Source organism: Tachysurus vachellii, chromosome 13, assembly GCF_030014155.1.
Source record: "Tachysurus vachellii isolate PV-2020 chromosome 13, HZAU_Pvac_v1, whole genome shotgun sequence".
Classification (NCBI taxonomy): Eukaryota; Metazoa; Chordata; class Actinopteri; order Siluriformes; family Bagridae; genus Tachysurus; species Tachysurus vachellii.
Genome location: NC_083472.1, coordinates 5475001 through 5497843, shown reverse-complemented (window position 1 = coordinate 5497843; position 22843 = coordinate 5475001). Strand labels below are relative to the sequence as shown.

At 40.7% G+C, this 22843-nt stretch overlaps 1 protein-coding gene across 1 annotated transcript in view; it reads left to right on the top strand.

Moving 5' to 3' along the window:
* The window catches only part of znrf1 (zinc and ring finger 1), a 46587-nt gene that overhangs the window by 10003 nt on the left and 13741 nt on the right, over positions 1-22843 (top strand). The gene's annotated exons all lie outside the window — the stretch shown is intronic.

Sequence of the window (22843 nt, the reverse complement as noted above, 5' to 3'; positions counted from 1 at the left end):
GCATCACTAAATCGTTCGTGTTGCTGGTGTGAAATCGTCCTGTCGGTGATTCGTAAGGTTTAAATCCGTCCGGTTTTCTCTTCAACTACTGTAGATTGACAACATTCTAAACTTCTCAGAATTGCTATTGAAGCACTCAAGAAATCATCCAATGTTTCCAACGTTGTTTTGTCCGATGCAGGATTTGTGAACACGTGACATTGTGTTCATCATATTTATTAATACTTGTGTAACTAAACAAAAGCTTAAAAATATCCGAAAGAAAGAAATGAATGAATTTTTTAATAATTAGCTTCTTACTGTTCAACAGCAGAAGAAAAAACGTGGGATTTTTTCCCCAGTCTGGTTTCAGGCTTTGTTCCGTCGGATGAAGACGGAGTTTTAGTTGAAGCAGGACACGTGTCGGGTAATTAACAACACGCTGAGGTCTGCTACCAGATTTACCCCACCTAAGATCCTGAAGTGACTATTTTTTTTTTTTTTTTTTTTTTTTTTTTTTCTTTTTCTTTTTCTTTTTTTTCTTTATAAGCACTGATGAGCGAAATTGTATGTAGTAAGTATTGTAGCATTAAAACATTAAAATAAAAAAAAAACAAAAACATTAGGGCAGAGAAAGAAATGGGAATTAGCAGACTGACTGCTTTCTGGTGAGATAATTGCAGTTGTGGGCAGTCGCCCCAGACGTCTACAGCGAGTGTCGGAGGAAAAGGTCGGCCTGAAGTTAATTAGCACACAGCCGCCACCAAGCCATCAGCATGATAACAGACAGCAAAATGTGAGCACAGTGAAATTATAATATGTTGTGCTTTTTTTCCTCACCCTTGCGATTTGATGCTTATGTTGATCACTGGAGCATTTTATTCTACTTTACTTCATTTTGCTCTTTACTTCATTTGCTAGGGCTTTTACTTTTTTAGCACCATGGGTTATCATCATTCTAGAGCCCTAGATAGAGGAACGGTTCACACTTATGTTGCTCCGAGTCAGCATTAGCAGCGTTAAACCGACACCACAGTGTCGAACGATTCAATTTATTTTATCTGTATAGACGTCGACTCAAAGCAGCTTTACAGTAGCATAGAAACAGAATCAGAATGGCTAAAGTTCTATTTATTATAGAATAGAACAGAATAGAATAGAATAGAAGTCTTTATTTTGTCACATATATATTACAGCACAGTGGAATTCTTTCTTCACGTATCCTAACTTTGGAAGTTGGGGTCAGAGCACAAGGTCATGATGCAGCATCACTGGAGCAGAGGGTTAAGGGCCACGCTCAAGGGCCCAACGGTGGAAGCCCCGATGTTCTTTGTGCTAGGCTCCGGATCATGCAGCAAAATGTCCGTTTACCATTTCAGCGTTTTAGAAGCGCAGTGTGTAGAAGGCACATGGTCTGTAATTACAGCCTGTTGTTGTTTTTTCAGGATATATTAGACGTATAGTTGCATGTCAGGGACAGGCAGAGCAGGAAAAGCAGAAAACAGAGAGCAACAGAGGAAGAAATGATGCTGGCTCCGTGGAAGGTTGTGTAACACTCGAGTTTCTTGAGTGATCTCAAGAGACACATGTGCTTTCCTTGTGATTAGATTTAGTCATCCTCAGTGAAAAGGCAGCCTGCGAAATTTTGATTTTCAACTCGGCGCTTTAAAGTGACAAACTCATCCGAGGAGATCGAACAGGAATTACTAATAAGCAGGGGAATGGCAGTTAATGTCAGTTAATCTAAACACACACACACACACACACACACACCATTTACGAGAAACATCTGCTCTGATCTTTGGCAACACAATTCAGAAATATAGGTCACTCGTTGTTTACTTGCTTTCTCTTTACTTCCTCATCTCTCTCTCTCTCTCTCTCTCTCTCTTTCTAATTGTCTCTCCTTTTTCCCTTCAGCACAATATGTAAAACATTTATGCAAAGCCACACACACACACACACAGACACACACATTCATATTCAAGCAGGCAGAGATGCACATCAGACTACTGATTTAATGAAGCAGCAGAACACTCAACATCACCAGACTCACAGATACAGACAGACATCCACATGGACATTATGTTCACATGATGTAAACAAGGACACACACACACACACACACACACAAAACTCAGACCAGGAGACACTCATGACACACACACTGCAGGACTGAATAAGGTCGGATGTTGCTGTGACAACCTTATCCCTCGTTATGGCATTTTTCTGAGATGCTCAACCCTCAGCTGACATTCATCCACAGAGACATAGCGTGAGAGGTGATGGAGAAGCAAGGGAGATACAAAGGAGCATCCGATATCAGATAGGAAGTGAGAGAGAGTTGAAAAGGAGAGAGGAGAACAGAGAAGGGGAAAAGCAGAAGGAAAGAATTCGGGTCCGAATTCAGGCAGGAAGAGATTTGGAGACTAAGCAGAAAGAAAAGAACTAAAAAGAAGAAGAGAGGAGATGAAGAAGAACAAAAAGATATAGAGAACCCAAACATGAGAAACTCCAGGTCCACAGTTAAACAACAGTCTTAGTTCAAAGTTAAGAAAGAGTGAAGAAACACACACACTAAAGGGGAATTGTGGGAGGAGGGCAAGAGAGCAAGAAAGAATAGAGTCCAAGATGAGAGATAGAGGAAGAGAGAGACCAGAAAATGATGGAGAGGAATTGACAGAGACAACGATGAGGAGTCTGAGACGAGGGAGTGAGAGTGACGGTGATGGACAGTGAAACTGGGTGCGAGATGAATAAGATGGACAAAGAAAATATGATGGTAGGAGAGTCTAAGAGAGAGAGAGAGAGAGAGAGAGAGAGAGAGAGAGAGAATAAGAGAGATGTACAGAATTAATCTGTGATTACAGTGGGGTCTGAGAAGAGAGTGTGAGAGTGAGAGAAACCATGACAATGAGAGTCAAAGACAACATAGAGAGTGAGAGATAGACAGAGTATGAGGGGGGGAGTGATACAGACAGAAGGGAACACAGATAAATGGAAGAAGGGAAAGAGATGGAAAAAGGACCACCGAAGAGGGAACAAAAGATGAAACCAAGTGAAACCAATGGTCTGGGAAGAGAGAGACAGAAGGAGAGAGATACAGACACTCAGAAAGGGGAGAAGAGAGAAAATAAAAGAGTGTATGGAACAGATGTGGAAGAGAGAGGGAAAGAGGAGGAGGAGAAACAACGAGTCCAGAAATGAGACCAAACAAGCAAGTGGAACGAGAAGAACAGAAGGAGACAGCCATGATGGTGAACAAGATTTTTAGAAATGTTAAAATCAAGAGAGAGTTGGAGATGAGACGGAGCAACCAGAAAGGAGAGGATGAGAGCTGAAAGTCAATGAGACAGGTGGAGACAAATGCAGACAGTTGGAGCTGAGGGTGAGAGACAAAAGAAAGGGAAAGGCTAAGAGACCGATGAAAGTAAGAGAGACGGATGAGAAGATGAGAGACCAGGAGAACCAGTTAAGAAGATGATGAGAGACAAGGAGAAACAGAATGAGAGACAGTTGGAAATGAGTGTGAGAAAAAAAAACAGAGGAGACAGTTGGAGATGAAAGTGAGAGACAGATGGAAAGAAACGGAGGATGGGAGTCACTAAGAGGTGATGGAGACGCAGACAGACTGAAACGAGGATGCAAGAGAGTGACCACACAATTCTGTGTGTGTGTGTGTGTGTGTGAGGACCGCCAGATTTCCCGCCGTTACTGCAAACGAGTGGCCAATTAGGCAAGCAGAGCTCTGAGCGAGAGGCCATGACAACTGTTGCCATAGAGCTCATGGAGACTAAAGCTAAAGATAACGCATCGAGACACACACACGCACACACACAAGTAGACTCGCTCTTTCATGCCATAACACAGCCACGTTTCCCACAATCCTTTGTGACGGCATCGTTACAGCTCCATTTATGCTTCTGTCTGGAAGCTGAACGACAAAGACAGCAATCACGACAACAGCGACGTCCTCGTACGGAGGAGAAACAATGAGGACGTGTGCCGCTGTCATTGTGTCACCCAGCCCCCATCCTTCACACACACATACACACACACCCTGCTTTTCCTCTCCATGTCATTATTTCGTTCTCTTGTTCCACTGTTGCCATGGAAACAGCTGTTCTTTTCCAGCTGAAGGTAAAAAATGCAGCAGAAAGAGAGCACGAGAGAGAGAGAGAGAGAGAGAGGTGCTGTGATGTCATGGGAAGAGCCATGTTTGGGCTGATTTTGCTGTTCCAGCCTGCAAAGGGGGTGGGGCAACTTGACCAGGATATGATTGGCTAGGAGGGAGCGATCCTGAACAAAACAACTCAAATCACCCACAAAAATCACACACGGCACGACATCAAGCGTCATTGTCTGAGGGAAGTTTGCAGGAAACAAATTTGTATCCTTCTGGGTCAAGGATCCTCCCCTTCCTGAATAGTCTCGCTAAGGGAACAAGGAGAAGGTGTGAGTGGAGGGGGGGGGGTGTTAGGATGAACTGACCCCAGTGTGATGAAGTATTAGGGGTATAGATCAGAGAATTTGACCGTGGATTCGAGGTGGACCTGTGAAGATGTCTTGATCTTCTTGACGATGGATGAAGGAGCATGAAAAAGTCCAGGTTTCTGATGCTCACTTATACCCTGAAGTTATGTTACTTTATGTTTAAACGGGTTGAAACTTTTGTTTTGCGAAAGTCTATCTACTTCTCCGATAGACATTTGTTGGTATATAATTGTTTTTTTCTGCTCTCCGGGGTGGTTGTAAAGACTGGGTGCCAGTCAGCTGGAAACAACCTGTCCATTCTCCTTTAACCTCGCTCATCAGGAGGACGTGGCAGTGGTGGCTCAAGTAGTTAAGGCTCCAGGTTGTTGATTGGAAGATCAATGGTCAAGCCTAAGCACTGCCAAGCTGCCACTGTTGGGCCCTTGAGCGAGGCCCTTAACCCTCTCTGCCCCAGTGGTGCTGTATCATGGCTGACCCTGTGCTCTGACCCCAACCTCCAAAGTTAGGATACGTGAAGTAGGAATTTCACTGTACATTTTAGCAACAGCTCAATGGATGTTTCTTCAGATTGTTTTACGTAAAAAATTGAAACGTTGTGCATGAAACCAGCATTGAAACGCAGGTAAACACATGTTTTTATTGCAGCAGCTGTATTCAATTAAATGTTCATTGGGATCTAACACAAGGACGTGAGGTCTCCTGTCTCACGCTTATCTCTGACTCGTCTCAGTGTATGGTCAAGTTTAACAGGCCTTAGTGATGTGTCAGATTTCAAGAACGAGCATTTTCATGCATCTCCCTTCCAGGTTAATCTATGAGGAATTGTTAGTAAATAAGGCATTCGGACGAAATTTAGCATCAGCATTTGTTTTCAAGCAAATCGGTGCCATTCAAATACTTTTGGCCTCTCGTGACCTGTGTGTGTGTGTGTGTGTGTGTGTCCTTAAAGTCTGAAATTCAGAGTCTTCTAGTAAACGGTTATCCCATCCTCTCCAAAAGTATTGGTACAATAATCCAGATTCAGCTTCAAAAATCGTGCCTTTTGTAGCAAACATCCCACTTTTTGGTGCGCAAAAGTATTGAACAGATTTCTTGAATAAAATGGCACTTAATATTCAGGAGATCAAACGCATCTAGTCTGGCGATCGACTCGGCCGGACTAAAACCTTCCACTTTCTCCCCCGATAAAGTCCTTTGTTGTGTTGGCAGTTTGTTTTGGGTCGTTGTCTTGCTGCATGGTGAAGTAAATTGGCAGACAGGATGTTTCTGCAGTCTTCTGAATTCCTTCTGCTGCAACTGTCATGAGTTCCATCATCAATAAAGATTAGCGATCCTGTTTCAGGAAGCAGTCGTGCAAGCCCAAGTCGTGACACAACCTTCACCAGGCCTGTTCCAGAGTAGTTCATTCTAATCAAGTATTCGTGACAGCCTTATCTTAAACCCGAGTGTATTCAGTGTAACAGTGTATTCAGAATTTTCCTTCCCGGTTTGAGGGGACTGTGTGTGTATATATACTTATGAATATGCTCCCAATCATAAAATCAGAAGAAGAACATTTCCACCACCGGAAGCTCCTGGTTGCAGGCATGACTGCAGAACCGCTGACTGTCTAGGCCCTAGATGTTACAGTTGTTAATCTTCTTATTGTGTGTGATTCATAAGGCTATGTTTCAGAAACTAGGCCTCCTTACTGTAGCGGTGCATGGCCTGGCAGTGAGAAATCACAAGAGCTGCTTGTCTTTTCAGTAGGTTTTTCAACTTTTCAACAAATCAAATCTCAGAAACTTTGCTCATCGAACGGAGAGCTGCAAAATATGTAGTTTATTCATCATTATTGAAATCTTGGCCATGTCAATTCAAACACTTCTAGAAGCAGACTGCATCAACCAAGCTCGATAAACACTCTAAGGGCCTTTTTACACCTGGTCACTTCATGTGTTTTCTCTGATCCGATAGCTATCTGATTTGTTAAAACTGTTCCATTTACATTAGGCCACATAAATGCGTCTTGGCGAATCGGATATCGATCCGATCTTTCTAATCCCGCCCAAAATGCAAATATGTTTTACCTCATTTCCGGGGTAATTGAAATGGAACACGCTTTGGTGTATGCGCTTTTCAGAATGCAATCAAAAAGAAAACGACGAAAACTTATGACGGTTATGCTACAAAAAACAGCATTTACTGTTTGCTGCATTGTCGCTGCCGGCAGCAGTGCATTTTAAGACCCAACGAGACGCCTGGGTGAAAGATCACTTGCGAGTGACGTACTTCCGTTTGGGAGGAGTATAGCGCTGACGTATGTGGCTTGAACAACCACATTCATTTACACCTGTCCAGTTTCATCTGAAATGCGTCCCAGACCACCTCCTGAAGTGGTTTGAACGAACGGATTTATATCCGTCTCGAAAACGTTTCGGAGGGCGTTTAGACCTGGTCTTTTTACGATCGGATAGCTATCGGATCACAGAAAACGCATGAAGTGACCAGGTGTAAAAAGTCCCTAAAGGTTTATACTTCTGCATCCACATATTTCCGAACCATTGATCCATTTTCTTTACTGCTTATAGAGAGCCTGTAGTCTAACCCAGAGGAATTGGGGCACAAAGCAAGGGACACCCCAATCACTCACACACACACACACAACAGACAATTTAGAGATGCTATTTAACCTACAATGCATGACTTTGGACTGGAGTACCTGCACGAAGCCCGTAAGTCATGGGGTGGACTCGAACCACACTCTGGAGGTGTGAGGCAAATATGCTAATCACTAACCACCATCATAGATATCGCATATACACACATCCATAGCTATATTGTAGATAGATAGAGAGATAGATAGAATATACTGCATGTAGTTCTACAGTATATATCCGCATCTTGCAGCCCTAATCCAACCTTTTCAAGTTTCCTGTTCAGCCATTACATCGGTCATTGTGATGTTATGAGCACAATGATTCAAAGCTTTCTATTAGTCAAGTTTATTTTTATTGGACTTTATTTTATGATGTTTGAACCTGTAAAGCCTCAAAAGCCTGAAGCTCCATTGTGAAACATCTCCATTGTTGACAATACAATGAGAAGGTAAACAAATCAGTTCCATCTTGAATCATTTCTTTGGGTTACTGGCTATCGATCCCTACACAAGCAGCAGTAGCGCAGCTGTAAAGAAGCCACTGTGGTTTTTTTTTTTACGCACTCACACTCGTTCACTATCGATCACGTCTCCTGGGTGTCTGTGTATCCTCTTGTGTGCGATTGGCCATTTGGTTTGTTTATGTGGCGCGGATTCGCTTCGACCTCTCCAGGGAGAGAGCCGGATCAATGCGCTCGCTCTAATGACGGTGCGATAAAGCCATGCTGGTTTCCACTCAGACAGAATCCCAAACAAGTAAGCTGGATGTTCGTCTCTCGCTTTAGATCACATACGTGTAAGTTGCATTTTTGTGTCCATTCAGATGGCTGAAAATGTTTGTTTAGAAATAAATAAGTCCAATTATTGCATGATTCCATCAAACGTCACAGTGACAATCACAGTGTTTATCACACACTATAGTATTGTGGCTGCATCACACTGTGGATGTTCCACACGAGAGAGTTTTTAAGAATTCTCTGGCCTCCTAAGATACTTTGTCCTGTTGAAAGGTGCCGTAAGGACGATTTCGTTCTCCTTATTGGAAACAGAAACCTTAAATAAATATAGAAACTACATTTGTTTTAAATTTATCCTGCTAGAAAATCCCGGATCCTGCTAGAAGATCCCGAATGCCGGACTGTCTGCTAGATGAAAGCTTAAAAAAAATTAAAAAATAAAATAAAAAAGTAATTAAAAATGGCAACTTGAAGTCGGTTCCAATCTATTTATTATTTTTTTTTTGTTTTTGTTTTTTTGTTTATTAAAAAAAATGTACAGACTGGTCAAACATGAATGGAAATGTTGAACGCTCTGTAAGAGCATGTGAATTTCATAAAAAGCCACCTTAAAGGTGGGGTCTCTGTTGTTTGAAAGCCAATGTTGACATTTGTAATCACCAACACAAACACGCCCCTAACCCAAATGGGTCCCACCCCTGTTTTGATACCCCCGCCCCACACATACACCAGACAAGTATAACCCAGACAACTACAGTATTATGGCGGAACCTGTTGGGGCAGCTGACCGAGGGTATATTTTTATCAATAAATGAACTCAATGAGTAATACTATGGTAATACAAACGTGTTTTTGTAGTACTGTGTGTTGTACCGTGAAAGGTTTAGCTCCGTTTCACGCAGAAGGAGACGATCAACACCTAGAACCCGAACCTGACAAGACACGCCCCTTTCTGCTCAATGGCTACACGTTAGTTTTGTTTTTGTTTTGTTTGGCCGCCCAAGCAGTTTTCTGAAGCATTTCTTAAACAACGGAGACCCCACCTTTAACCGCACATTTCCAGTTTCAGTCGTGAGTGCCTATTGGGTTCTGTTCTGCTCTGGTTAACTTTAAACATTCATGCATCATTTTAGACTAAATTTGCAGCACAACAACAATATAACTGGACAGTAGTATGTAGCTTAGCAACAAGCTAGCCAGGTAACTCTACTGTTGATGATAACCTTCTGTAAACAGTGATTAGAATGATCAGTGTTTAAAGATTTAATCAAGTATTACGTCTGTACAGTATATTACTTGATCAAAACCCAGTACTGCTCATTTAAACGCAGATCAGCAGAACGTGTTGATTTGATGTCTCTCTGAGAAGGTACTTGTAGGTGGGAAGAGTATACCAAGATGAAATTTCAAGTTGAGGAGCTGTTTTTGGTGTTGTTTACTAGTTGGAGATGGAGGAAAAACACGTTACGACTTCATCTTGAACGCAGCATGATATTTAGGTGGTTTTCACACTCGATGCGTTCGCCGCGTTGTGAATCCGAGTGCGATTGTTCCCGGTGTCTTCCTGCAGCATTGGTCTGCTTTCAGACTCGTGGTCCTACATGTGGTCTTTGAGGACAACAAACTCCTCATCAATACACAATTGTCAGACTGTACAGTATATGACTGTAGAAAGGACATTATTCATAATAACACTGCTTTATAATAGTTTATAATCACACCCTCCAGTGTCATCCAAATGAGGATGAGGTTATCTTTTGATTCTGGTTCCTCTCGAGGTTTCTTACATTTAAGGGAGTAAATTCCATTTAAGGGAGTTTTTCCTCACAACAGCCACCTCACGGATGAAATTTAAATATGTCTGATATTTAATATTGAACTTATGTTCTGTAAAGCTGCTTTGAGACAATGTCCATTACTAAAAGTGCTATACAAGTAAAATTGAATTGAGTGTGATTCTACAGAACCCATAGCATTTGTGGTCCTATTACGTCATCACAAACACGGAGCAAGGAAAGCACAACCGTTTCAACCATATTGTTGTGGAAACTAATGATGTCATTCTTAAATGATGTCTTGAACAAGACTTGAGTACGTTCACATTCACAGAAATCGCAAAACACAGTTCCAGTGCAACCGAACTCTCACCACCTCCTTTTCACTGTCCTTCGCGGCCTTCGGAATGGGACGACACGCAGATCAGCCTGCTCCTAAATAAAAGGATGAGCTGATTATCTTGATACAGTACATGGTGTAAATGATTAACAACACATGCCCAGAGCCAGATAAGGATCGTTATATGTTGGAGAATGACAGAGCAACTGTGTAACGAATCAGTTTCCACTGTCGATGTTTGTTTTTGTTATTGGTGACTTTTTAGGGACATGATGTATATTCAGTCAGGCAAGTGAGTGCAATCAGTGGGATCGTTTCAGGAAATTGTTTAAAAGTGAATGTCAGATAAGGGTAAGATCTCAACTGAAGTGAAATTGAACTGAAGGAAATGAAATTGGCCGAGTCTCAGAGACGAGACGAAAGGTCGACGTGCAGGAGGCGACTCAAAGTGACGTGAGGGGAAAAGTTCTGCGAGACAGCAAGAGGATGTTGTGTGTGTGTGTGTGTGTGTGTGTGAGAGATGAATAGGAGCAACTGTGATGCCACTAATATGATTTTTTTAATTCTAATTAAAGTGATCTAATTATCATCTCTGTTCGGATTTATTTATTTATTTTATAATTTGCTGGGGGGGGGGCACGGTGGCTTAGTGGTTAGCACATTTGCCTCACACCTCCAGGGTTGGGGGTTCAATTCCCGCCTCCACCTTGTGTGTGTGGAGTTTGCATGTTCTCCCAGTGCCTCGGGGGTTTCCTCCGGGTACTCCGGTTTCCTCCCCTGGTCCAAAGACATGCATGGTAGGTTGATTGGCATCTCTGGAAAATTGTCCGTAGTGTGTGATTGCGTGAGTGAATGAGAGTGTGTGTGTGTGTGTGTGTGTGTGTGTGTGCCCTGCGATGGGTTGGCACTCCGTCCAGGGTGTATCCTGCCTTGATGCCCAATGACGCCTGAGATAGGCGCAGGCTCCCCGTGACCCGAGGTAGTTCGGATAGGTAGTTCAATAATAATTTGCTGTGTTTGAGAAATCAAGTTGAAATAATGCAGCTTGTCACGTTCCAGAGAAACCGGAAAGCCTTCACCGTCGTAAAGTCATATCAGTTCAGTTCAGTTCAGTTCAAATCAACTGAATTCAAATTTATTTGTGTAGCACATTTTACAATGGACATTGACTCAAAGCAGCTTTACAGAACATAAGAAACATAATACAAAAGTTTAATAACATGCAGACTAACATAAAACACAGATTTAAGATTAGTATTAGACTTATATTTAAATGTGATTGTATTTATTCCCAATAAGCTAGTCTGCAAGGAAAAACTCCCTAAAAGACTTTCAGTGTTTGGGAAACTGTTGACGGTAACAAAGCACTGACACTGGAGACTCCTTGCTTAATTAAATAAATAATCCTTTCACAAGAACTAGTCTTTATTTAGCTGTAATTCTGTGGTGTAATTAAAAATACATACATAACTAATATGTAATTAAGTTAGAATAATAGTTAATAATACAGTATAATAAATGTTTACATTTATATCTATCCCTAATAAGCCAGAGGCAACAGTGGCAAGGAAAAACTCCCTGAGAAGACATCAGGCAGAAACTTTGAGAGGAACCAGTATCAGAAGTGAGCTCATCGTCATCTGGGTGACCCCGGAGAGTGGGATTATAAATAATTTCATCAGTGCAATCGTGTAACCAGGAGCCCTTGGGCAGCGATTATACAGTATGTTAGCATAGCTAAGCTCTGGTCTCTCCTGGACTTGGTGTTTGACTCAGTAGCTGATAGCAACATGTTTAGTTTTGACTTGGCTTCAAACTGTGAAGCATTTGAATGGAAAGTTGAGATAAGATGCTGAACTTGAGGGAACACCGGCCCAAATCCCAAGTATCTGTTTCTTCATTTATTAGCCAGTGAGATTTAGTACCACTGTGTAATTAATAGCAAAGTTGCTTTGATCTGCGCTTTTCGTATTTATCTGACCATGCAGGGTTATATTGGCCAATACGGCAAAAAAAAAGAGTTTGGCTGAACCAAGCAGGTACAGAAGTTTGTATGATGTTATAAATGTGGTACAAAGGGAAAGAAAACATGTACAAGCTGTACTCTACACTTGTTGGTCCGGTGAACCAAATGTTCTCAATAAATAAGCGTTTAATGAGACCAACACAGTTTTATATCCACGGCCATGATTGTTCAGTAACTGGTACTTACTTTATTTTGTGTAGTGGTGGACAACATGGTTATAAAGGGTGTTTTCACACGTCGTTTACTATGTTGTACTATGTTGAGTGCAGTTTTGTTTTTTTGTTCGTACTTGTTGATGTTACCATGACGTCTTGCTTTGGGCGAAGTGATTCATTTTGTGATAACGTTATTTCGATGTAAAATTGTCAGTGGTTTTAATGAATTCGTCTTATTCTTATGATATACATGTATGTTATTATTTCATTTACCTGAATTGTTTTCTTTTGATAGAATCCCTAACAATTTTTTTTCCCTTTATCCCCACATTTAGCCATTTACCTTTTGATGTTTTACTCAGTGTTTTGGGTGTCAGACTCGAAATCTGCTTAGTCATTGTTCATTACTGCGTCCGTGTTTGGCGCGGTGTCCCACTGATCTACAGCTGTTCCTCCCCGACACTTAAAGTGAGTCACAGGAATTAAGGTCACACACACACACACACACACACACTTTCTCCAAGCCGTCTAAACTCTGTGTCTCCAGTGTGACCTGCATTGAGCTTATTAATGTCCAGAATTTCCCACCATAAGCTCTGTAGCAACACACAAAGGCTGGTCTTACCTTCTCCCATAAGGACTTTAACTTGTCACTAATGTGTGCGTTACATTTGAAACTAAATCCCAGAGCTGTTGAAGAACCTTTAGCTACGTTTCTGAAATTTTTTACTTTTGAAGACAACAAAGCTGATAGTGAAGAACAAAACATTTTGGCCATTCCAACCATTTAGTTGGTTAACTGGACATTATGGATTGCAGGATATCCAACATAATACCAGCTATATTGTCTATATCTACTGTACGCAGCATTAATAATTTGGGTTTGTCTTCGAAAGCCACATGTTTTGCCGTGTGTAGGTGAAGTAAACAATGCCTTTGCCCTCAGCATTGTGTGAGATCTCCACATTATTGCCCTGCATCACCAGCATAGAGTAAATAATTGATGATAATCTTATATGATGTTTGATGATTGTGGTTGCCAGTGGCACAAAATTCAGCTTTGGTGTCCAAGAAATCTTATCGGTGTATGAGGAGCAATGCAGGAGTACATTCTCCTCTTTTCCAAACTTTCAAACATTGTTGCCGGTATGGAGCCTTCAATGAGGAAACCATTATCAGCTTTAGAGCTGAAAAAATTAGAAGTTAATCATCGGTTCTGTGTCATTATTATATTATGTTACTCTACATGTTTCAGTCTTTTATCTATAAGCTAATGAAAGACATTCCATAAACTTTTTTGCTTGCCTGATATGATTGTTCTTGACAACTAGCTACTGTAGATTCAAGGCTTTCCGATCAATTTGTTATTTCTTTATCTCTCTCAAGCTTGAGCAAGGACAACCCCATTTACTGGCAGTGTAGGCAGTGTTGCTAACGCGTTAGCCATAGTGCTTGGAATTTGAATCGTGTATGTATCATATGTCAATGCATTGCATCTTTTAGAGGTCTGCAGTTTCTTTTATTTTTAGGAGAAATTTGAACTGTTACTTTGAGTGCATCAGAAAAATTATGAATGAATACATTGGTACATGATACTTGATGATGCTGTATAATTAGGCAATTTTTTTTAAAGTGACTTTCGTTATTTAAAGTGTTGTGAGTAATCGGTGCTTGGCCCCTTCATTTCCATCTACAGTTATATTTCACGGTTTCTGTTTCTTAAATTTTTGTTCTGTAATCCAGTGAACACACAACGATCAAAACAAAGCTCACACTCCACAAGCCCACAATGCACCTGCACATCGTTTTCTTGTTTTGCTAACAAGAGTCATCTTTCAGAGAGCCTAAGTGGCTACACGCTGTACTGTGTACGTAATTAAATATTAATACAGGTATTTTCAGGGTGAATATGATCCAGTACTCATCTCCTGCTGACTCTGTCTGGTCTGTAGGGATCACCCAAGTGCACATGGCTAGCATAAGAGGGTCATTCGAGGTCATTTGCTAATGAGTTTATGTCTAATTAGCTGATTAGCGTGTGCGTGTTGCGTTAAGGCCTTCCTATGTTGCTCGGTGTTTTGCGTCACACACACTTCAGAATCATCAGATTGTCTTTGCTGATAAGGGCAGAAGGAATACTCTGTTTGAACTTGTCCAAAATAAGAAAGCTTATAAGACAAACATCCTTTAATTTGCTGTATAATTTGGACAGACTTGTTATATGAAGAGACTGAAAACGCTGCCCACGTTTTCCACTTACTTAGCTAACCTCCTCCAGAATTGTCCACGACATCATGAAGTAATAATCCTGGAAGTATATCACAAATTATAGTTTCTTTCTTTCTTTCTTTCTTTCTTTCTTTCTTTCTTTCCTTTGTTGTCTCTGAGACAGAAAGAAATCTAAAATGTCAACCTTTGATTTCTGAGAGAACCTATACTTTGAAGACTATTAATGCTGCTTATCTGCTAACATAAAGCTAACCTGACAGGACTTTTCAGGATTCTCATTCATTCTGTTCCTAAATGTTGATATTAATAAACGCTCATGATTTTTCACTGCAAACACTTCTTCTAGTTTGTAGAGCTGAGCTAACCTGACAGGATTTCCCACAGATTTTCAGTTATATTTGCATTAGTTGGCTAAGCTAAACACTTTAGTCAAGTGTGTGGATGTACGAGTGCTGTGTCATACAGACAACCTAATTAGCTAATAAAATTTTTCATTATTTTTTTATATCGTTATTAACAATAGCCAATTTAGCAACAAAATTTCTTTATTTTCAATCCTCTCTGCTAGCATTGGCTTACGCTAGCCAGCTAGCTGTTCTGACAGGATTTTTGATATTTTGTCATATTTGCATTTTTAGTTAACTAGCAAGTGGTTAAATCTTTGAGCATAACTATGAAATTACTTTTGAAGAAAGAATTATCAGACAAATCCTTGTATTTCTCTTCTTCTACTTAATCCCTTCTAAAATGTTCTTTTTAACTGTCTTCTCTGATTGACTTTCTTGCAGTCAGTATGTTAGTTTTTCTTGTAATACTGTATTTATTCTGTAAACATTATACTGTATTTTTGAGGTGATTGTGGTTTTGCCCGATTTGATGTCATGTAGTAGTTTAGTAAGCAGCTAACATTAGTCAGCTATCTGTTTTGTTGTTTGTTTATAATTTACATATGTATATGTTCATGGTATTTGAGAGCAACTTACATTTTATCTAATTTCTCTATAACTGAGCAGTTAAGGGTGAAGGACTTTGCATAACTTTGATGCCACAAGCAGCACATAGAAAGTCACACAGCATCATTTTGATTCCACCAACATCCAACTAGACAAGAAAGAATCTCTCTTTGTCTGTTTTAGCCTTGTCTTGTGTTTTGGGTTTAGCATTTGACTTAAGAGCAAATGCTAAACAGACGATCTTTAATCGTCTATAGATTTCACCAAAAACTTTAATGATTTAATTATTAAAAGCTTTAAAAGCTTTTAATAATTAGAAGGAGTCCTGTTATTTTTATTTTTTTTAATTTTACTGGCTCATGCGATCAGTATTTGCAAATTTGCAAGGTTAAAAGTTCCATGAACTTGATTATTAAGCATGAAATTAACCTTTACCTGGGAGCGAAATCGTTTTTCATGTTCCTGTCCCCTTTACTCTTCGGGTGAATTGGGTTGATGTAACCTTTAACATTAATGAATATTTCAGATCCCTTAAAAGCCTGGCTTTACTCACATCACCCTCCATTTGCTACTTGTTTTGTTTGTTTTTCCTCATGCAATTTTCATCATTAATATTTTTCTCTTTCTTTGAGACTCTTTTTCACTTTGCAGTGTTACTGAAATTTTCTTTCTCTCTCTCTCTCTCTCTCTCTCTCTCTCTCTCTCTCTCTCTCTCTCTCCCCCACACACTCACTCTCTCTCTCTTCCTCTAGTACCATTTCTGCACATCTCTCTCTCTCTCTCTCTCTCTCTCTCTCACACACTCACTCTCTCACCCTCTCTTCCTCTATTACCATTTCTGCACATCCCTCTCTCTCTCTCTCTCTCTCTCTCTCTCTCTCTCTCTTCCTCTAGTAAAATTTCTGCACATCTCTCTCTCTCGTACCATTTCTGCACCTCTCTCTCTCTCTCTCTTTCTCTCTCTCTCTCTCTCTCACCCTCTCACTCTCACCCTCTCTTCCTCTAGTACCATTTCTGCACCTCTCTCTCTCTCTCTCTCTCTCTCTCTCTCTCTCTCTCTCTCAGCCTCTCTCTCTCACCCTCTCTTCCTCTAGTACCATTTCTGCACATCTCTCTCTCTCTCTCTCTCTCACCCTCTCTCTCACCCTCTCTTCCTCACCCTCTCTCTCTCACCCTCTCTTCCTCTAGTACCATTTCTGCACATCTCTCTCTCTCTCTCTCTCTCTCTCTCTCTCTTCCTCTAGTAAAATTTCTGCACATCTCTCTCTCGTACCATTTCCGCACCTCTCTCTCTCTCTTCCTCTAGTAAAATTTCTGCACATCTCTCTCTCGTACCATTTCCGCACCTCTCTCTCTCTCTTCCTCTAGTAAAACTTCTGCACATCTCTCTCTCGTACCATTTCCGCACCTCTCTCTCTCTCTTCCTCTAGTAAAATTTCTGCACATCTCTCTCTCGTACCATTTCCGCACCTCTCTCTCTCTCTTCCTCTAGTAAAATTTCTGCACATCTCTCTCTCGTACCATTTCCGCACCTCTCTCTCTCTCTTCCTCTAGTAAAATTTCTGCACATCTCTCTCTCTCGTACCATTTCTGCGCATTTTTCTCTCTCTCTCTCTATGCTTTATAAATTAACTCTCTTTTGTTAACGTTACCCCTCATGTATTTCTCTCCTAGCGCTAATACTCTCTGTCTTTTGTTGCATCCTTAAGGAGCCGCTGAAAATAGCAGCCGGGGGAAAGTGGGTCAGTCGTTGTGAAGGAGCAGGAGACAGGAGTGTGTGCATCTTAGAAGCAGGTCGGAGGTTTGCGGGGTGAAAGAGGGCAGCGTTGAGATTGTATTGCTCTTAAGGCTTTTCATCCAACTTAACACTGTATAAACCTCTAACATGCATATTTATTAATCTGCTCTCCCAAAGGCCTTGTCTCCTTCTGGTGCTTTTACAGACTGTAATATAATAATATTATCGATCGAGCCTCATTCTCTCCCCTAAAGACATGATGAAATAATGAATACAAAGTGTCTCATGTGTGGCCTAAAGACATGGAGTATAAATCATTTGGTCTGAGTCCAGTCTGTGTAACTGCCTTTCTGAAACACACCTGCATTTCTTTTTAATCTAATAATGTTAATCAAGCTTTATTGTCAGGAGCACCATTGAGTAATCTGTCACTAAATAGGTCCATCCATCCATCCATCTATCTATCCATCCATTCATTGTGCCCCCTGGACAGGATGCCAGTCTATCACAGGACACACACACTCCAGACGATTTAGACATGCCAATCAGTCTACAGTGTATGCCTCTGGACTGGCAGAGGAAAACCTGTACCCTGCACACACACACGGCGAGGCAAACATTCTCAGCACCAAGGCACCGTGCCTGGATAGATAGATAGATAGATAGATAGATAGATAGAGGGATAGAGGGATAGAGGGATAGAGGGATTGTATCTGTGTAAAAAATTTGGAGTCTGAATTTGATTTCTTGGTGATGTTATACTGTACTGTTCACTAAACCTAAAGCTGAAACCTAGCTCTTCAAAGTGTACACACACAAACACACGCACCAAAACACACACACACTTTTCTTTAAAAGGACAAGCCAAAAAGTCTCCTCAAGGTCAGACCTGATATGTAATCATATGTATCATTATGAGGTTGGTTGTTCAATATAAAAGCCTAAAGCCAAAACAAACACACACACACACACACACACATACACACACACACACAATTATTGTACCATTGTTCACATTCTCATATGGTGTTTAGGCTGAAACCAATGAGATTAAAGCATCTCCTCAGAACTGCTTAGTCATGCTGAGTGTGTGTGTGTGTGTGTGTGTGTGTGTGTGTGTGAGAATAACACTGCCTTTTCACTGACGTCTCATTAAATGAACAGAGTTGTGGGATTGCCTTCTGTATGGAGAACATGGGGAACATCAAATTTGTTTTAAAATAATGAGCCTTAAAGAACTTCTGTCATTATACTGGGGAAAACAATAATTTCCAGACAGAATATTCTGCATATTTTCAAACAGAAGGATAAATTAGAGCTTGTCTGATTATATTGTGTTAGATATACAGGTATACAGGATTGACACTGGGGGGATTTTTTTGTGCTTTGTCAATTCACACTTTAGCGTGAGGGTTGAACATTCCTTTTCCTTTTCCTTTTTCCTGTCACTCTTCTTCCATCTGTCCATCGTTTCCGTGGTTTCTCGTCCTCTCTCACTCTCGTACCTCAGCAGCCTCCTCGAGAGTGGAACAGAAAATTGAATGTTTCTGATAGCAGTCATACACCATTTTTATAGTAATGGTATTCATTTGTACTGCAATTGATTGACTGTCCTAATCGCAGTGGTGTGTGTCAGAGGGTCACTGTGTCCCATAACAGGTCAGTGGGCAATGTGAGTGCCACTAGGCATGTCTGGATGTATGTCTGTGGGTGACATACAGTAGCCTGTGTGTGTGTGTGTGAGAGAGAGAGAGATGGAGTGGGTGGTACAGAGCACTGCAGGCTGGCACAGTTTAGATTATATGTGTGAATGACTCTGTAACACACTTCCCCTCCAGCTCTGTTGCTGATGCCATACTAGTGCTGCATGTGTGTGTACGTGCGCATGTGTGTGTGCGCGTGTGTGAGATATTTCCAAGCTTTTATCAGGCCTAGCAGACTCATGTCACCGGCTGTAGTCTACATCGAAAAACACCGAACGATATACGTGACAAATAAATAAAAATAAAGTGGGTGTGGCTAATTCTAGGCTAATCTGCATAAAACTTACCCTGAAATCAATCAATCAATCATTCTCAAAAGAACTTTTGTAAAGTTTTTTTTAAAACTACAGCTTTACTGTTCACCGGTATTTTAAGTCTTGTAAGAGAAATCATTTGTATAGATAATGAATACAATAATAACAATATTAAAATTAGACGTTAATAACAGTGCAAACTTGAATGCTGTTAGAGTCTGATTGGTCAGAATATGTTGTTTAACTTCCTCTGAAATCAGCAGGTGTTTAGTTTGTTGTTTCGTCTCATTGTCAGGAAGGGAAAGTCTTGAGGACACTTTAACTGTGTCACTTTAACTATGTCAAGTAAATCCATAGCATCTCTATTGGGTTAAGGTCTGGGCTCTGACTTATATAGGCATATTTTGTTTTTTTTCCTGAAGCCATTCTGTTGTGAACTTGCTCCGGTGTTTTGAGTCTTTGTCCTGTTGCATCACTCACCTTCTACACAGTTTCAGCTGACGTACAGACATTCTCACATTATCCTAAAGAATTATCTGATATACTTGGGAACTCATCTTCCCCTCAATGATTGCAAGCATGCCAGGCCCTGATGCGGCAAAGCAGGCCTAAATCGTGATGTTTCCTCCACCATACTTTACAGTTGGGATGTTGTTTTCATGATGACATGCCGTGCCCTTTCTACGCCAGATGTAGCGCTGTGTGTTTTGTCCAAATAGTTCAATCTTAGTTTCATCAGTCCACAAAACATTTTGCCAATACCACTGTGGAGTGTTAATGTGCTTTTTTTTGCAAACTTCAGGCGTACAGCAACGTTCTTTTTAGTAAGCAGTGGCTTCCTTCGTGGTGTCCTGCCGTGGATACCCTGCTTGTTCGGTGTTTTACGTATTGTAGACTCATGAACAGAGATGTTAGCAAGTTCCAATGATGCCTTCAAATCTTTGGCTGTCATTTGGGGTTGTTTCTTTACCTCATTGATGAGTCTTCTTTGAGCTCTTGACTTGACAGTGTCATGACTGGGCGCCCACTTCCTAGTAGAGTAGCAACAGTTCCAAAGTGTCTCCATGTCCATCGTTTGCCTAACTGTAGACTGGTGAATTTCTAAAGTCTTTGAAATAACTTTGTAACCCTTTCCAGCTTTATGTTAAGCAACAATTCTTGATCGTAGGTCCTCCGAAAGCTCTTTTTGGCGAGGCATGGCTCACATAAGAGTGTTCATCTTGTGCAGAGCAAACTCCAAAAGATTGAGGGGTTTTTATCAGTCAGAGTAGCTGTAGTCCACACCTCCAAACATATTATCTTAACGAGACTCCAGTTAGCTTTTTTGAGGTCATTAACTCAAGGGATCGTATACTTTTTCCACAATGAGGTTTTTTGGTCGTTCTCAATAAAGTGTAATAATTACACCATAGTTTTTTGTGTAATTATTTTTAGACGCATTATGTTTGTCAATACCCTTGACTTAGATGAAGATCAGATCACATTTTATGACCAATTTATTCAGAAAACCATGAAATTTCAAAAGGTTCACATACTTTTTCTTGCCACTGTACAGTATGTGACACCACGAGCTACACAATGGAGTAGGATAGTGCACAAGTGTGAGATTTGGGACGCAACTCTTGTAACATTTTTTACGTGACTCATGAGCAGTTCTACAGACTTTAAGTAATTATAGTAACATACATAATACACACTTTATATACAGTAGCACAAGTATATGTAAGGTTGTAAGTGTCTTTTATGAATACAGTAACAGGAATTACATTTTTTTTTATTATCAGATTATTATATCAGAGCCTCTTGTTATTACGGAGTGCTTTATAACGATATGTAATATAACGATATGTAATATAACGAATTTTCTCTACAGTATCAGGTCTTAAAATGTAACCTGTACAAATACGAGCACTGATAAAAGCTTAGGTCGTGCAATACAAGGTGTCCTGTAGTCAGCTTAACAGATTAGACATGTGTTTGTAATGTGTTACGGGGACAGGATTCATTACCCTGCTTGTGCGCGGCAGGAAAAATTTGGGCTGAAATCACATTGTGGATTTGGTGTAATTCCAATCCAAGACTGATAACCGCAGAGAAAAGTGAACCGTTTTCACCGTAGAGTTGAGAATTTATTTATCAAGATTTTTTTCTTTTATGTTAATAAGCAGAGTTCCTCAAGTGTTCCCAATACTGTCTGAGTGATGCACTGAAGCTGAATTAAAAAGCTTTTATTTGTGTCAGTAAGCTAAAAGCTTTCCCAGCATGTGGGTTTCGGGACAGACCGTGGGGGACGGAGCGTGGTGAGACAGAGCCGTTCACGACGTCTTGTTTCCACCCAGATGTCTGTGAAAGAACAAGATTGTAATTTTTTTTATCAGAGACCTAAAAAAAACAGTTGTGTCCATGTTAAGTATTGAATGTCTTTGTCGTGTCCCAGTCCACAATGAGTGTTAATATGAAGCTGATATGAAAGTTGACACTCAGAGCTTTAAGAACTTGTAGCGATTCATAAGTGTTTCTGTTTATCCTCACATTTACGGCATTTGGCAGACACCTTTATCCAGTGCGAATTACATTTTTACCTCATTCAGTTGAGGGACAGGGGCCTTGCTTAGGGGCCCAACAGTGGCAGCTTGGTGGACCTGGGATTCAAACTCACAACCTTTTCGATCAGTAGTCTAATACCTTAACCAATAGGTTACTGCATCTCTAGCTTACTAGGGGCTATATATTCATAGGGAAGTTCTAAAAAACCATCTATCTACAAAGTAAATGCTGATATTTCTGCTCTCTGAGACACCAGGAGTTCTTCTACAGAAGAATCAAAGATTTGAACCATTAAAATTCTGTGTAAGATTATCAACAGCGGGTAAAACACACGTCTCACACTGAAACGAGACTGAACGAGACCTGACTCATTTTAGATCAGACTTGAAGCCAGAAAATGATTCATTTGTTTATACTGATTAAAAAGTTGCCGTAGGTCGATTACACTAGTGTACTGGTAAAAAGGGTTATGTGTCGAAGAGAAACCCAGAGGTTCAGTGTTCAAATAAAACTGGTGAACCTGCGATGTTTGGTGTCATGGATAAAGATTTCCCTTCATTAATGTACGAGCAGAATTAATAGTTTCAGCTCCTGTATAATGTATACTGATGAACACACAATACGTCCCGCAGCCGTTACTGCCTGACTTCCTGACCGCTGAGTGACGGAGTGTTGATGGGTTTGATGTTCCAGGTGACTGTGGTGTCGGCGTGTTGCACACTCGCTATGCTGCTGGAACAAAACCAGAGTTGACACGTTTGAACACCTGTTGCGCAGTTGACAGTCTTAATCTACTCCAGTATGTCAGTCGCTCACCAGTCAGTGAGACGAGACGTGTAAAACAGGCACGTTAATTTAGTTCAGCAGATACAGTGTCGTAATGGAAGACAGAAACGGAAGACTTTAACGTAACTGCAGTTTGTATATGCGATTTCTGAGAATTCAATAAAAACAGCTGATTTGTTTTTTATTTTGAATTGTTTTTTTTTCCCCTCACAATCGCAGGTTTGATCTCCTGTGAGCGCTGAGAGAAGGTTTGCATGATCATTGGCTGTCTTATTGACCTAGAGCTCAGTGATGAACCGATCCTCACAGGAGCAGCTCGGGCTAGACAGGAAAGGTACAGGCTCCTGAATGGAGCAACGGAAAAACGTTGGTGTCAGGAGTTGGAAATTTAGACGATGCCACGGAGTCCAAGCAAGTGCAGTTGACCCT